At 41.3% G+C, this 17635-nt stretch overlaps 1 protein-coding gene across 5 annotated transcripts in view; it reads left to right on the forward strand.

Annotated features, from left to right (window-relative positions):
* Positions 1-17635, forward strand: part of Astn2 (astrotactin 2) — a 1021805-nt gene that overhangs the window by 112231 nt on the left and 891939 nt on the right. The window lies entirely within an intron of this gene.

Consider the following 17635-nt stretch of genomic DNA (forward strand, 5'->3'; position numbering starts at 1 on the left):
GGGTGAGGTGATAACTTTTTATTCCTAATATAACATCATGAGCATACTCCAAACTGCAACCACAATTCCCCACAGAGAACTTCCAACAGATGTGACTCTCATTCTACAGGAACATATAATCAAACACAAGCCAGGGTGTTTCGAAGCAAGTGCGCCTAAATATCTTCATTTACTAGAGTAAAAACTAATCTGTATATGGTTGAAGACTTGGCTTTTCAAACAGTGTTCACTGCTGCAAACCTGACTGAGCAAAACCTGGTGCTGATGTCCGTGTGGACTGATGTCAACACTGCACACTACATTTCTGGACCAGTGCTTATCCATAAGTCAGGGTAATGATGAGAGGATAAAATGAGAAAGCATGTATGTCCACAGTTGGAGAACTGTAGGCACTAAACAAGAGTGAGTCATCCTACTATTTTTTATATTGAATCCTTCCATTACACCAAGCACTGGTGCAATGGCCCTGGGATGCTACAGTCAATGAAACCCAGTCTCTATCCACGTGGCTGTCAGTGAAGAGCTTATCCTGACATGATTCTCATGAGTTTGCATGATGAAAATTAGGCTTTAAGAAGGTACTTTTCTGAAAGTTCTTGCAATGCTTAAACTGGCAAAGATATCCACCCAACTAGCAAAAGGCAGACACTAAGCTCTGACCTGTGCTCCAGAGGAAAACTGGGAAAATCAGAATCAAGAATTTTAGCACACTTTATTCAGACATTTGGCTGCTTTTTTCAAGATATCTTCCAATTAGATTAGTGCTTTTAATTAAGACTGTGGTTGTTATTTAATTTTTATTTATTTATTTGACAGAGAAAGAGAGAGAGAGAGAGAATGGGAGCTCTAGGGCCTCAAGTCCCTGCAAACGAACTCCAGCTGCATACACCCCCTTGTGCATCCGGCTAATGTGGGTCCTGGGGAATCAAACCTGGATCCTTTGGCTTTTCAGGCAAATGTGTTAACCACTAAGCCATCCCTCCAGCCCAAGACTGTGGTTTTTGTACAAAGAATATTTCACTAAATTTCCTTCTTTTTAAAAAGATATTTTATATTATTTTATGTATTTATTTGCAAGCAGAGACAGAGAGAAAATGGGTGTGCCAGGGCCTCTAGCTGTTGCAAATGAACTCCAGGTACATGCGCCACTTTGTGCATCTACCTTTACATGGTTCCTGGGGAATCAAACTCGGGTTATTAGATTTTGTAGCAAGTGCCTTAACTGCTGAGCCATTTCTCTACCCCTCTGCCACAAAGTTCTTCTTATAAATTTCTCTAGTAGCTTCTTCTAGTGACCCAGGGAAGGAGTCAGGAGAGGGAACACTCAATCCTCCATTTGTCACATGTTGTGACTCTGGCCCAGATATGTATCTCACCTGAGCTCATACTGAGAAGGCCAGAGGAGAAATTGATTTCTCTCTTAATGACCTGGCAACATGGGAATATTATTCTGTCATGTTACCTGGGGAGAAGCTCCTAGCATTGAAACTGAGTAGAAAGATGTCTCTGCAAGTGTCACAGTACTACTGGTGCCTGGCCCAGCTGGAGAAGGTGTGATTTTCCAACACCTAAGCAGTCAGTGTTCTGTTCCAGATGGGCGTTGGATCACCTGAGCCAGTTTTGTCATCCTCTTAGAATGAGCTGTTCAAGAAAGTCTTTCTTTTCTCCCTACCCTGAGCTTGTCATCCTTTAACTGTCCCTTCCTTGCCAGAGGGCACCATCTGTGGCCAGTCTAAATTGGACTGAATGGTGTGGAATTGCAAGTCAAAAGGGTTCTGTAATCATTCCCCTGATGCCCTGGGCTCTGTGCTCTAGCACCGTGTTATAAATGAGGGTAATGGAGTAGAGCCTGAATTACAATCAAGGCTTCTATGAACACACTGAACAAGTGTGGAGCTTATTTAAAGAATATAGAGGCAGATTATGCTCCCAAAGCAGTGCAAGTTGGAGCCAATCAATACTCAGTGCTTCAAATCAGGGCCACAGAGACTTTGATTCAGACGAGGTCGGCTGAGTGGACGAGGAGAGAAGGCTGCTAGGGGAAATCCTTCGTTTCAGTTTGTCTTGTGCTACATACGCCCATGGAACACTGACTCTGTGTTGGGTGGTGGGGAAGGAACAGGCAGTAAAGGAGATGAGACTCTTAGTTTAAAATGCTCAGAGACTCAGAGAGCAAAAGGTGAGGTGTGAAATAATCAAAATGGTGACTACAATGTAGGGTGATAAGAATAGTAATGGAAGGAAGCCCCAAACAGGGGTACCCAACACAGCCTCACAGGGGTGTCTGGAACAAGCTATGAAACAACTATGCTAGCACTTAGAGACTTAATGCAATGTTTATGTTCTATTTATATGGTCTAGTAATTTAGACTGAGCTCAATGGGCAGCTCTTTGATGATCTTGGCTGACTTCTGGAGGGCTCTATTTCATGCTTCTTATCAGCTGACAAGTATTTTGGGAATTGGACATCCCAAGGTTGCCTCTCTCACAGAACTAGTAGCCACCAGAAGCTTTTGTAAGGGTAGCCTGTGTAAACGGACATATTTCTCTTATCTTCTAGGAGGCTAGTCTTGACTCCTCACCAGGGTTACAAGTTCCCTGAGAACAATAAGATAGTCCAAAACACAGGTCACAAGTTTTAACATTCTTTTTTAAATATTTATTTTTATTTATTTATTAGAGACAGAGAGAGGGAGAGAGAGAGAGAGATAGAAAGAATGGGTGCACCAGGGCCTCCAACCACTACAAACGAACTCCAGACACATATGCCACCATGTGCATCTGGCTTACATGGGACCTGGAGAATCAAACCTGGGTCCATAGGCTGCACAGAAATGAATCTTAACCACCAAGCCTTCTCTCCAGCCCATACTGTTCAAGTTTTTGTGTGTGTCACTTTTGTTATTATTGAATTGTCCAAAGAAAGTCATATAGCCAACACTGATCCAGAGGAGGAAAGCACTCACCTCTTGAGGGGAGAATATGCCATTTCACATCACACATCATTTCTGTGGAAGGTGGAGGAGAGTTGCTGACTGTGCAGTCAGCTTACAACTGAGTTCTAAAGATAGAGGTGGGCAGGCAAAACAGGGTGATAGCAGCCTGGGTATGGAGTACAGTATGAATAAGGCTTTGGCATGATGAGCACAGGTGGCGGCGGGGGGTGGGGGTGGGGGTGGTGACAGAAGTGTAGCCCTGGGCAGTGCACAGGAGTGCTGGCTTGTCATGGCTGGTCCCATCACCTGCTGTTGGAATCATAATACTGTTGCTTGGATGCACACTATTAGTAAAGGTAGAGTGGGTGAAGGAGATAGGTGGGACCTTACATTCCGGGGCTGGAGCGCTCTCTTGGTGCCCCTAATTCTAACTTTCCACCCTTAACTAATTGTCTTTCCTTACTCTATGCCTTGATGTTCCGGTATTCATGAGTGGAAATAGAATTCTCCCCATGCTTTCCTCCTCATCTGGGCTCTGTTCATGCATTGAGTCCTTGGGTGTATGAGTCCATGTATGTGTTTGTATGCATGTGGCTGTGCACTTGCCATGTGCATGTGTGGAAGTCAGACGACAACCTCAGGTGTCAGTCCTCATCTCCTACCTTGCTTGAGATGGAGCCACTTGTGTGCTGCTCAGTACCCAAAGCTAGCTGGCCCTTTAGCTTCTAGGGGTTCTGCTTCTATCTCACCATAGGCATGCTGGGATTAAGAAATGCACACTACAGTTTGATTTGGGTTCAGGGAATCCAAACACAGGTCATCACACATGCACAACAATCACTTTTACCCACTAAGTCACCTCTCCAGTAACCACTGAGCTTTGATTTTAATCTTGTATCCTCTGACATTCCTCCAGCTCCTGCTTTTGCATTATGTACGACCAAAGCTACCAAAGGGAAGACAGAAGAGATAACAGTGATTAATGGCCCAAGAGACTATTATTACTTAGTAAAGGTAATGAGAATAAGGGATGAGCAAAGCTAGAGAACCAGTGAAGGGAATAGAAACCTGCAGGGAGGTTAGAGCTGAGGAAGGAGATCTTATACTATTTGGGCCTGAATTCCTCAGAGTATTAGGCCTAGCTGGATGTTGAATGCTGGGTAAGGCAGGAAAGACCACACTGGATAACTCAGTATGAACCAAGACAAGTTGTTTCTTGGAATGAGTAGATTGTGGTGTGGCTTCCAAATGCAAGGGTTTCAACCACTAAGAGGTGGGTTCATGGATAAGTGTCCCTCAGTAATCATCTTCTCCTTTTTGTAAATTGCTGCTGGAGTCTGACCGAATATGATCATATCTTGGTCTATGTTTGTTTCCTGGATCCCATAGCTCTCCTCTTCCAATGTTCTATGCAAAGCAGACTCAATTCTATACTGGGAGGTGCAGGCTCCTCGCACGCTTCACAATTTATTATCTGTGATTCTTCAGTGACAATCAGATGCTGAGCCCCCTGGATAGGAGATCAACCTATCAAACTTAGCAAAAGAGCCCAAGGAGCCTAGCATGGCATCTCAAGGACAGGCTGAGGGATTCCTGGCATTATGAAAGAATTTGGCACTCCTGGCTCCAAAGTGGCAAGATCACTGCCAGTGTCAGGGTGATTTTTCTCTGGCATCTGCTCCTTGTAAAGAACCTTGATTCTAACAGGAAGACAAGTAGAATTATAGGACTCTGTGACTTAAGGCCAGTTTCTTCATTTTCTAGATCAGTAAAGTAAATGGGTTAAATTAATGATCTCTATGCCCTCACACTGTTTTACTAGGGTTTTACATTCTTCTAAGTCATTACTGTAGAGATAACCTGGGGGTCAGGAGCACCGGGGACCAGGGAGAAGGGACTCAGATACTGTTATCAAAAATATGAAGTTTAGGGCTGGAGAGATGGCTTAGTGGTTAAGCACTTGCCTGTGAAGCCTAAGGACCCTGGTTTGAGGCTCCATTCCCCAGAACCCATGTTAGCCAGATGCACAAGGGGGTGCGCACGTCTGGAGTTTGTTTGCGGTGGCTGGAGGCCCTGGCATGCCCATTCTCTCTCTCTCTCTCCCTCTTTCTCTCTCTCTCTGTCGCTCTCAAATAAATAACTAAATAAAAATAAACAAAAAAAAGTTTTTAAAAATATGAAGTTTATATTTATGACCTCTGTTTCTTTTTCTTTACTTTTGATACTGACACACACACTTATACACAGTTCTCCAATCAGATTTTTCTTTGACAATCGTGAAATCTATAGGAGTGACAAGAAGATAGACAGCTGACAGGGTGTGTCTACACACTGAATTCTGTTCTGTGTTTCTTCACACACTTCACCCCCTACTCCAACAATGACAAGAAATTGGTTTTGTGATCCCATTTCCCCATATGAAGAAAGTGAGGCTGAAAGAAGTGAACTTGTTAAAGGTCAACCCAGTAGAATACACAGAAAGGAAGAAAGTGATCCTACTACAAGCTCAATGTGAAACAACGTGCTTATAATACCTCTTTTTAGGAGATGTTTGGGCCTTAAGAATAGAGGAAGTAAGCTGGTCATGGTGACGTATGCCTTTCATTCCAGCACTCGGGAGGCAGATATAGGAGGATTGCCATGAGTTTGAGGCCGTCCTGAGAATACATAGTGAATTCCAGGTCAACTTGAGCTAGAGTAAGACTCTACTTCAAAACAAACAAACCTTGAAAGAAAACAAACAAACAAAAACACAGAGGATGTAGGGGATGGGGACATGGCTCAGCAGTTAAGAGAATTCACTATACAAGCATGAGGACCTAAATTAAATAACCAGCACCTAATACCAATCTAGTCATGGCTTAGTGTGCCTGTAACCATGATGCTGACAGGGGATGGAGCCAGAAGAAATTTTGGGCCTTGCTGGTCAGCATGTCTGAACAAAATTGGCAGTTTCAGGCTCAGCAAGAGCATCTATCTCAAGGAAATAAGGCATAAAAGTGATAGAAGAGGTCCCCTGGTGTTTGCCTCTGCAGTGTGCTCATGGTGCATGTGAATTTGTTTGTATACTATGTACAAGCACATACACACCACACAGCACATTATATATACACCAAAACAAACAAACAAAGAGTGAACAATGTGTAACACTACCATGGGACACTGGTCAGATTATTGGAGTGACCGAAGAGAATAGCTGTCCTGGAACTTCTCATGTCACATCTGTGTGCACTTGAGCCCTATGTCTACCTTAATGTGAAGACTCCTCTTGTTCAGCCCAAGACATTACTGACAATACTTGGTTTGGAATCAGGCAACCAGGCTTGAATTCATGCTCTGCCACTTACAAGATGAAAAATATAGTCCCTTCTGCTGGAAACAAAAGAGTATCCTTTTCTCTACCTTGTCTACCTGTTATTCCAGTGAGGAATGAATAAGACAATGAATGAAAGACCCAAGCTTGACCCTTGGGTAGGTACAGAAAGCATCCATTCCTGATCTTGTTCTTCAGGCACCCTCTGTGCACTAGTTTGCAGTGCTGTGTGACAATGAGTATGATGGGTGGAGGAGGCAAACCTCATGGTTTAGATGGGCATTCAAAAAGTGAACAAAAGTGGATGCTCAGCCACAAAAGGAGCATCTACATAATCCCCTCCAAGGCTCACGAAATATGGTGGAAGAAGAGGCAGAAAGCAAGCAAGAGCTCTAGGAAGGTGATGGTGGTGTGGAACGCTGGCTTCTAGTATGGCATATCTGCTGCTCTTCAGAACTCACAGCATTTGTGATTATCTGTAGAAGATCAGTCCCATCAACATCTTCTCGTGGAGGGTGGAGGAACTCATGGGGCCCACCCTTCCCTGGGGATTCATATGCAGTTAATGGTTGATGGGGGAAGGCAAGTAGTTTTCTTCAGTGATACAGCCACTGGTAAGGTGTCAGTGTTCCCATAAATAAAACCTTACTCATGTTCCTATAAGCAACCTTTATGAAACTCATGGGGTTACAAAACCCAAATGAAATGAAAGTTGAAGGGGGCAACATGGAAAGAGGAAGGCGTTCAGCTGAAGTAGAAGGGGGATGAGAGAGTAACAAGAAGTAAGATGATGGAAATATATTATGTGTGTGCTTGAAATGGTCAGAAAACAACTCATTATTGTATGTAATTAACATGTGCTAATAAAAGCATAAAATAGAACAAATGAAATATCAAACATATAGCGAAATCTAGAGAGTATAGTGGAGCTAAATAACAAAGAGAAATATGTGAAGAATGCAAGGAGGTAGAAAGATTGTTCAGGAGACAATAGTTAGGGGAAATGAGAGTCAATTCCACCAACCCTCCATTTTCAAATTTAACCTGAAATGATAGGCTTTGCTCCCTTATCAATAATTCTTAATTCTTCTTTTCCTTTCTCCTTTTTTACTGGGGGTAAGTATATTATTTATTTCCTTAGAATGGCTTAGAGAAAAAGAGTTTCGTATGAAAGATTTCAAAAAGGAGTTAGTAATGGGCAGATTGGAAACAGGGGCAAGATGAGCCCTGACAGCTGGGGGTGAGAAGGATGTGTGAGGTTCTCTTGGGAAGCTCTTCTCCAACTACTGTTTGAGAGCCCTGACTCTGTCACCCTTAGTCCCCCCAGGCAAATTCTCAAACTCAACACAGCATTGATGTCCTTCTCTAGGCCATCAGCCTGGCTGACATGGAATCTCTTAGGATCATGAACTGTCCAGACTATAGACTCCGCATGTCTTGTCCAAATCCTTTATCAATGAGGAAAACCTCCTGTCCTCACACATACTTCCATAGAAGCCACTGCATCCTGTTTCCTGGAACTAACCACAGTTGTCACTTTGGTTGACTTTCCTTTCTAGTTCTATTAGATTGCAATTTTCTTGAGGAAAAGAAATCTAACAAATAAGCATTGAAGACTGCATTTATTCAACAAATATTTACTAGGAACCTACTACATGCTAAGTACTGAGGCCGTCAGTGTCCTGGATGGGAAGTCTTGTGTTATGAATGAGTGATTAAATGGGTGACTGAATAAACAAACTGAAGCAGGGGGAACCAGTCCTGCTGACTGTTAGCAAGAACAGAGGGACTATGTTGGTGAGATTAAAAAGTCTGTTAGGGAAGCAATAAAAATTATCTTTTTCTTCTGTCTATCCTCACGTGCCTGACACGTTCTACATAATCAATGATTTATTAGGAACACAGTGTTTGAGGAAGAAGAATGTAATTACGACATTTTCTTTCAGGAGTAAGAGCAAACCTTCCAGTGTGTGAGCACATCTTTATGTTCAGCTTATTTTCTCTCAATTCTACATTAGATGTGATATAAGGAGGGCAGATTGTGACCCTCATTTTTTCCCCTCATTTTACAAAGAAAATCAGGGATGCTTTGTTATTTCTCCTCAAATAAATTGGCTATTGGTATTAAAGGAACATACTGACCTATGCTTCTGGCCCAAAATTCAGTGTTCTCATCAATAACTCAGGCTGTTTGAGTAGGTCAAAGCAACTGGGATATGTCTGTCATTCATCCACATATCATCCTATGTAGCTTGTATTTTTTATTTGTAGTATATGGAGATCATTATTAACCTCTGAACCATGGATAAATCTGATTGAATGAAGAAGCCCTGACTTGCCACTTACTGGTCCATGCACAAGATGTGGTATTCCCACTTTTATTTTGCTAACCATAGGATGAATATACTAGTCACTCTCTGCTTCTTCTTTAATGATGACAGAATTATTATTCAACTTAGTGCTGTGACCAAACACCTGGAGGAATCAACTTTGGGAAAGAAATGGTTCCATCTGGCTTACAATTTCAAGAGAATACATTCCATCATGGTGAGGAAGGCGTGGCAAAAGGAGCATGAAGCCAGCTCCTTACTTGAGAGTCAGTGTTTGGAAGCAGAGGGCAGGCAGGAAGTGGGCCTGGAGTATACACCCTCAAGCCCTGCTCCACACAGTGCCACTTGCATGGTACCAAGCATTCACACACCCACAGGAGACTGGTTGGACATTGTATGTCCAAACCACAACAAAGCACCCCTGCTCTTTTTGCTTCCTTCCACTGCCTCCCACCCCACCCGTGTATCTTTAACCTTCTTGCTTCATTGTAACTTTTTCCCAACTGCAGACACTTCTGTCTGCTGTCTGTTGGAATATTGCATATTATTTAAGATTCCTCCTTGACTATGTTAGATCCAGACAGAAGACATCTCCTTCCCTTCCAGCTTCTGATTTTGACTTAGATCTATTTATAGCATGCCCTTTTTTTTTCCCCCCCTTGGCATCTTGGACTGATCACCTGAGGACTGAGTATCTCAATGCCAAATCTCAGAAAAGGCTGCTTCACTAAATGAATTTTTAAAGTGAGTGTGCAATTGCCTCTGCTACATATATAATTTATAGTCAATATAGAGGAAAATGAACTAGCACATAATTAAAGTTATCTCTGAATCATCTGTTTGAAGAGTTCTATTGTTGTGATGCCTCACTGTATTCCTTCTCAGCATAGGCATATCCAAACCAAATCATGAGATTGCCTGTTTTCTGTGTAAATTTCCTCTCCCTCACATTATGACAAAGCAAGCTCTTTAAACTTAAAATTTTATTCATTTGCAATCTCATAACCTTGAGCAAGATGTTAGATATAGTTCTGTGGAGCTTCTATATGGGCAGCAATCTATCACCGATGTCCCAAATGACCATCACTTCTCTTATATTTAAATATATCTTTGTAAAATGTCACTATACCAGGTTTTAGGTTGTATAAATGACTCTGATATCCTATGCTAGAAGCCAATAGAAGAGAAAAGAAGAGAAATGACTATATAAAATATAGTGTGTGTGTGTGTGTGTTTCAAGACACTAGTAAATCAGAATACTATGACTGTATATGTTATGTGATATGTAACTGTGGCATGTTTATTAAGCATCTAGAGCATTGCAATGCTGATTTTCATCATTTGATATTAATTTAAGCACAACACATGCTCTGCTATTACGTTAATTTTGCAGATGAGAGAACTGAGGCACAAAGAAGTTAAGACCTTGTCAAAAGACACATGAGTTGAACACATTTAGGAAGCAAGTCTCCAGTGCCTCTGAGCTTATGCAGCTTACAATATTTCCTCCTTATGGAAGTGTCAAGAAGTGCTTAGATACTATGAGGATCGTGGAAGATGTCCAAAGCAAGGAATAATGTTGAGTGGGGTGAACTTTTAGAAACTCAGAAAATGCATCCCCTAAGACATTGAATTGGGAAATAGCATAGTACAGATGGTATCTTTCTTATGGTGGTTGATTTAGGGTTTTTATCTTAGTAAAAGTGTGAAATGATACACATTTCATAGAAACTATACTTTGATTACCAATACATACATCCTATTTTTTAACTTAAAAAATATTTGGATTTATTTACTTGAAGAGAGAGATAGTGAAAGAGAAAGTCGGATAGAGAGAGATAATGGGCATGTCAGGGCTTCTAGTCACTGCAAATGAAGTCCAGATGTAAGTGGCACTTTGTGCATCTGGTTTACATGGGTGCTAGAGAATTGAACATGGGTCCTTAGATTTCATAGGCAAGTGCCTTAACTGCTAAGACATCTCTGCCTATTTTTTACTTTTATAAGTACTAAATGAATTACCTGACCTATTCAATTATTTATTATAAAATAGATTTTGTGTTAGATGGCTTTGTTCTATTGAAGGCTCAATAGCATAAAGGTAATCTCTGCTAAATTGTGGTGTTTGGTGCATTAGGTGTGCAAAGTGCATTTTTTATTGCAGTATTTTCAACATATGATAGTTTTATAAAGATGCAATTCCATGGTCAGTTTTTAATAAAAAATAAAATAAAATAAACAATCAAAAGCATAAATTAATAAATTATGTAAAATATTTCATGAAAATTAAAGCATGAAGAAAAATATAAAGAGACAAATGTATTGCAAGATTATAAATGGACTGTTGTGTTTGGGTTGTGAAATTACATTCACAAGGAACATTTGGGATCACATGCAGTTTTTTTTGTTGTTGTTTGTTTTTAAAGGAATTACATGATCAGACTTTCAAATTTGAAACTTCATTTGATGACCAATTTGATGAATAGTTGTAAGAAAGGAAGCTGTTTTAATTACCTTCTCATTGCAAAAATTCCACCCAAAAGTACCTGATGGTAAGGGTTTATCTTGGCATACAGTCTTGACCAGAAGTTTCAGCATGGCAGGGAAAGGATGGTAGTACAGAGGCTGGGCATCATATCTTGCCACAGAAGCTGGTCGAAATAAGCAAGAAAGAGCTGAGCTTTGGCAAAGGGGAAGCTAACAATCACTCCCCAAAGCCTGCTCCCAGCAACATATCTCCTCCACCATACCTCTACCGCCCAATTGGCCACCAGCTGAGGACCAGCGACTCAAAAGATATGAGTCTGTGGGAGACATCTGTTTCAAACCAGCACAGACGCCTATTGGGATTACTAGTAAAAGGTTCTGGATAGTCTCCATTTTCCCTTTGTGATTTAGTTTCTACCCAGTTACATACCCTAGAAAGCTTACCTATATGATTTGTTTCACTTAGGCACACTTCCATATTTAGTTGAGGTCAACTTGTGTGAGAGAACTGTAAGAAATGTGTACTAGAAAGAGAATGAGTTTGGTGGTCTTTATTCTATTGACAGCTTCCATTCTGGGCCCTATGTTACTGACAATTTGTTTATTTCACTGAAGGCTATAGCTGCTGTCTGTGTCTCCCTCATACTGCTGTGGATCTTTCAGAGTTTAAGGATAGCCATGCCTTTTATATCCCATGTGACAGTTTCTTGCTGCTACAAAGCATGAGGTGCTTCATTCACAGTTATTGGTTTAATTAATCCCTCCCCAGCCTTTGTAAGAGACCCCACCAGTAAACCTTTATCAATGATTTCTTAACATATTTTATTTACCTGAGAGAGAGAGATTGAGAACAAGAGAAAAGGTGTGCTAGGACCCCCAGCTGCAGCAAACAAACTTGACATATGCACAACCTTGTGCATCTGGCTTATGTGGGTCCTGGAGAATCAAAACCAGTCCTTTGGCTTTGCCTTAACTGACAAATGCCTTAACTCCTAAGCCTTCTCTCTAGCCCCTCGATGATTTTACTGTGTCTTTTCCTGATTGGCAGAGAACCCATGAGAAAAATGATAAAGGTCTACCTTAGCTAACCATCATGGCTATTAAAAAGAGGGCATGTTTTGAGATGAATTCCAGGGCTCAATTAGAAGATACATGATCATCAGCTACAGAGCTGATACAGCTAATGACAAGGGTGGCTGCCTTTCTCAATTCTCCTTGTCTAAGCAGGGAGTTCTTACAGGCATAGAATTTCTGCTTCCCCCAGTGATGAAAATATGATTTCCAAATGCATTTGGAAACTCTCTCAGGGTTTCTATGAATAATCTGCTGGAGGGTCAGCTGGTAGTGTAGTATCTCAAGGCTGGTTAGTTAGCCACCTGGGAGATGTTATCGGGGTGGCTGGAGATCAGAAGAACAGCTTATTTTCATAATGACCTTCAAGAATTAAATAAAATACACTGAGTACCATAGATTAGGAAGAACAAGCCAATTAAAGGAAAAACACACCTTTGGGATTTTTTTTTAAATTTCTTTTCCAGGAGGCTGAAAGGCAACCGTAGCCACTGAGGCAAGATGGTAGTCTACCCAGAGTCACTGGTGAAAGATCACTCTATTCTTGGTTTTTGTGGGAATGGTTGAGGGAATTTGAGCCTGTTGAATATTTCATGAGACGAAGGCCAGAGGAGAAAAACAGAGAAAGGTGAAAAGGCAATCCTGTGTTACTTTCTGATTCCAATATAAAACCAAGCTGCATGGGTGGGAGAGGGGCAGGCACTGGAATCAGCCTACAGCCTGAAGGCATGGCGCACCAATTCTCCCACTTTAATATCTGCTGTTTCATTTTATATTCATCATGTCAGCATAATCTGCCTTTATGGGAATCGTCTTGGTTCCCGACCAAATGCGTTTAGGCCCCTTTTGCTTTACGTTTGATTGTAATATGACTTGATGACTTCAATGAAATGTTTATATGGAAGGACTGGGGGAAGAGAAAAGGGGAAATACAACTGGAAAATCAATCAGCAGGGAATTTCAAGAGATGGGTGTGGTCATGCTGCAATTTCTTTGACCTGTTTTTAATGGATACAGGACTAGTTCAGTGATCAAGTGTGTTCTACTGGATCCCTGGTGCTTGCTGAGTATGCTTGAGCACATGCATTCAAAGTGCTACCCCTGTGTTTTGTTGGAATTCATATATGCAAACTATTCTTTTTCCTTACTGGTGTGTGTGTGTGTGTGTGTGTGCATGTGTTTATATGCACATATATGTGTGAGCAGATGTGTACTGTCTGACTACTTGTGAACATAGGTCAGTGGAAGATAGCAGTGTCTGCTTCCTCTTTTACCCTATTTCCTTGAGAGAGTGAGACAGTCTCTTACTCAACCTGTAGTTCACTGGTCTCCCCCCTCACTCCCCACATTAGACTTACTCACCAGCGAGTTCTGTCTCAGTTCTTTCAGCACTGTGTTTATAAGTATGTACAACATGTCCAGCTTTATATATGGTGCTTGGAATTGAATGCTTGTCTTCAGGCCTATGTTCTTACCCTCTGAGCCATCTTCCCAGCCACATCATCTGATGTTTTGTTACACCTTACCTGTGTACATTGTTGCATGCCCTGGGTACCCACCTGCTCTCTGCCTCCTTCTTTCCTCTGAGTGGAATAATAAATTCATTCTTGCCCATGTTCATGCTACCATGTTTTAGGATTCATTTTTTTTTTATCTGAAAGCTTAAATATGCTTTCTGATTTTTGAGTTCTCAACAGATATTTGCATCATCATTCTTTAATTCTCTGATAAGAATTAATATTTGAATTCTTATTTTTACTAAATCCACCATCATTTTACAGATATGTATAAGAATGTGCATGCATATGCATATATGCATATGGATTACAGCAACTCAATGCTTATTGATCGATCCCTTATTATGCACCAGGCACTTTTCAAAGTGTTTGAGAAATGACAGGAAATAAGACATGCAAGGTCTCTGCTCTCCTTGAGAGAGGCAGTAAACACATATTCAAGTAAATATGTATGATAAATTTCTAATAGTGACAAGTGCTCAGCAAATTTTGTATAAGGGGACCTAATGGAGACTGAATTGCTTACAGTGAAGTACCTTAGCTCAAGTAGTGAAGTACAGCCTCTCATAGCAGGTGTCATTTGGACTGAGGGAGTCATAGTGGAAAGAAATAAAAGTAGCTTGCAAACTCTGGGAGGAGTCACAGGAATACTGGATAGAAAGTACTTGTTTCCTGAGATGAGAGAGAGCTAGCATTTAATGAAGAGATTCAGGCCCGTAGGGCTGGAGCATGTGATGAAGCAGATACATCGAGGTAGCTCCCATAATGCACAGTTTCACAGACTGGGCATGTTTGCAGGCTGGGTAGAATTTTTGCTGCTGAAAGACTCTGGGCTACCTGTAAGCAAGGTTATGTTTCATTTAAGTAAATATTCTGAGCTGCTAAGGCCTGAGATTACATAGTCCTTTGATAAAGAATGTTGAATGCATTAAAAAAAAAAAAGCTGCATGAACAAATGAGTGAATGAACGATCCAGGCCTTCTGCTTCTCCTATAGCAGTGTCCTCTTTGCTAGCTCCTGTTCCCCCTCCCTTAACTGAATAACAGTTTCTTTGTAATAGAGGAAGACCAGAGCTATTCTCTGTGATTCAATATTTACAGTGTTTCACACACTGTTATTATCATTTAACGTTTGCTGTCTGCTGACTGTGCACTCGTTGCTGTAGCAAACAAAGAGCTCAATCTAGTTGTGGTTCACAGGCTAATTTAGTCAAGGAAGAGGAGACATTGCAAGTACAACCTGCATTGTGGAAATTACATTGACTAGAAATCCACCGGGCCCAGCCGAGAACAAATTCACCAATGACTTTAAATGGGTCACTGTCTGCAACCCCCTGTTTACCAGTGGGAATGTGGGCAGAAAATTCTTTCATGGTGGATTTGAATGCTCCAAGAGAAAGGAACAAAATTTTCCACCAGCATTTATGGGGTACTCTTCCCTAGTCTGTATCAGGCTATGCCAGCCAGATGAGGCCTGCCTTGGTGTCAATCCAGTCAATAGTGTAATACAGACCACTACTTTGAGAGGTAAATGTCAGCTTTTGGTTCCTTGGACCTCTGGTTTTGGGATTTGATGTACTTAGCAAAACAAGTGGAGTGTTGAGCCAGGCAATTTATTGTAATGCTCTAGCCTTGCTGTGGCCCAATTTTCTGCTACCAGTGAAACCATTGACTTTTGTTTGAGAGTTCAGGCTGAAATGCTGGAATATGGGCTTGCTAGGGGGCAGGTCACCTCAGCTCTGGAGGAACAGAAGATGCTGAGAGAAGACCCAGTTAATACACTCCACCTGGACACCATGATGCACTCTCAGAGCGCTTTAAAGCTCATTACTTTAAGATGACAAACTTTTATGATTACCTCCAGCCCTGTTTGGTCCTTCAAAGAGTAAGGGAAGTGTAATCCTGTATGCAATTGGGCTGATAATTCATTGTGCTCTGTTCACTGTCTTTAGAATGAAATAGGAGGCTTCTGCAGGATTTAGAATGGGAGGTCATTGCTGTGAGCTGATATATACTGTAGCTTCTGATTGAGGATAAATAGGAGGGTAAGAGTGCAAAGAGAGAGACAATATGAAAAGTTCTTGAAGGAATCCAAAGAAGAGAGGATTGGGCCTTAGCCAAGGTACTGGATAGAAGAGTTGAGAAGGCTGGAAGTTGGGATGGCTATTGAAGGATGCCCTATGACCTGAAGAGCTAGAGAGGAAGCACACTGTCAAGGATATCTCTAGGTTTGTTTTAGATCTACACAAGCGTGAATTAGCTTTTATCCATATTAATGATGGTGATGATGATAAATCAATAACTAATTAAATTTCTTTTTTATTTATTTGCACAGAGAGAGAGAGAGAGAGAGAAAATGGGCATGTCAGTACTTCTAGCCACTGAAAACAAACTCCAGATGTATACGCCACTTTGTGTATCTAGCATTATGTGAAGATTGAGAAGTTGAACCAAGGCCATTAAGTTTTACAGGCCAATGTCTTAACCACTTAGCCATCACTCTAGGCCCCAATTCACAAATTTATAGCTAACATTTTTCTTAGCCTTTTTAAGGCCAGATATGCTTCCTATAAGGGTCTTTGATGGCAAGCCTTAAAGAATTAAGGCCTATTGGGAATGGAATGTATGAAGACTATCCATCAAAACTGGTGAATAGATAGCATCTTCTATCTCTTCAATATCACCCAGTGAGATGAGGGTTTCTGTTTCAGCTGGGAAGATCTGATTGGATAAGGAGAAGCTCTATCCTCCTCTTCCAGAGTAGACCTCATTAGTACCTGTATGTTGGGGGCAAGGAATGAACATGAGGTCTTTGGGGAGTGTAATGCTTTGACTTAGGTGTTTCCCACAAACTTTGGTGTTCTGAATGCTGGCTACCCAGCTAGTGGCAGTTTGGGAATTGGAGCCTCCTAAAGGTACTGTATTGCTGGGAGTGGGCTTATGGGTGTTATAGGCAGCTTCACCTTGCCAGTGTTTGCCACACTTTCCTGCTACTATTGTCCACCTGCTGTTGGACAGGAGGTGATGACCACCCTCTGCACATGTCATCATTTTCTCCTGCCATTATAGAGCTTCCCCTCAAGGCAGCAAGCCAAAATAAACCCTTTCCTCCCACAAGCTCCTCTTGGTTCGGTGTTTTCTGCCAGCAACACAAAGCTGACAACGGGGAGTACAGCAATGATATTTCAAGATCACCTCTGTGACATTATTAAGGTTTTACTTCTACTGATGGACACTAATAAGTTTACTTGGCATCCAAAGTATTTTTCTCTTGAGTATAGATAAGGTAGATCTCACAGAATCCAGCCTCCTTTCTCCTTTATTCACAAGATGAGCTAAAGCCTTGTGCTTCTGAAAGGCATCAGTAGAGGACAATATGTGAAGGTTGTATGATTCCAATGCAAGGATACCTTTGATAACTATGACTTCACTCTTCTTACCTAGTAAGAGATTATGTTCCTACAACAATAATATATAATGATGATTTTAGCTGTGCTCATGGAGAGGAAAACAGTGAAAGGATGATCTCATAATTTGCTGGAAAGTATTAAATTCACTAGAAAAGTTTAATTTCCTTCTAGTTACACAAGAACCATGGGTCTAAGAAGTGGCTTTGGGAGCATTTTTAAACACTACAGATATTTGTACCAAAGTTCCTTCGCTTGGGATTACAGAGTAAACATTACCAAAAATGGAGCTCCTGTCCCATGTTCTCTGACTTTAGCTACCTGCAGTAGAGCCATATGCTCTTGAATCAGCTACGCTCCTTTTCTGAGGACTTGCAATTAGTGTCCAAGGAACTCATATCTGAGCTAGTATTATGCTCACATATTTCTCCCCTTAATTTTCTTCCAGTTTCAAAGCCTCAGAAAATTGAAGCACTGTCACCTTTTGCTTAGTTTCTTCCTACTGCTGAAGTGGAAAGGAGTACTTTTTAGTGTGTAATATCAAACTCTGGGATCAAGTCCTGTGTGCTTCTTTG

The sequence above is a fragment of the Jaculus jaculus genome, chromosome 1 (assembly GCF_020740685.1).
Source record: "Jaculus jaculus isolate mJacJac1 chromosome 1, mJacJac1.mat.Y.cur, whole genome shotgun sequence".
NCBI lineage: Eukaryota > Metazoa > Chordata > Mammalia > Rodentia > Dipodidae > Jaculus > Jaculus jaculus.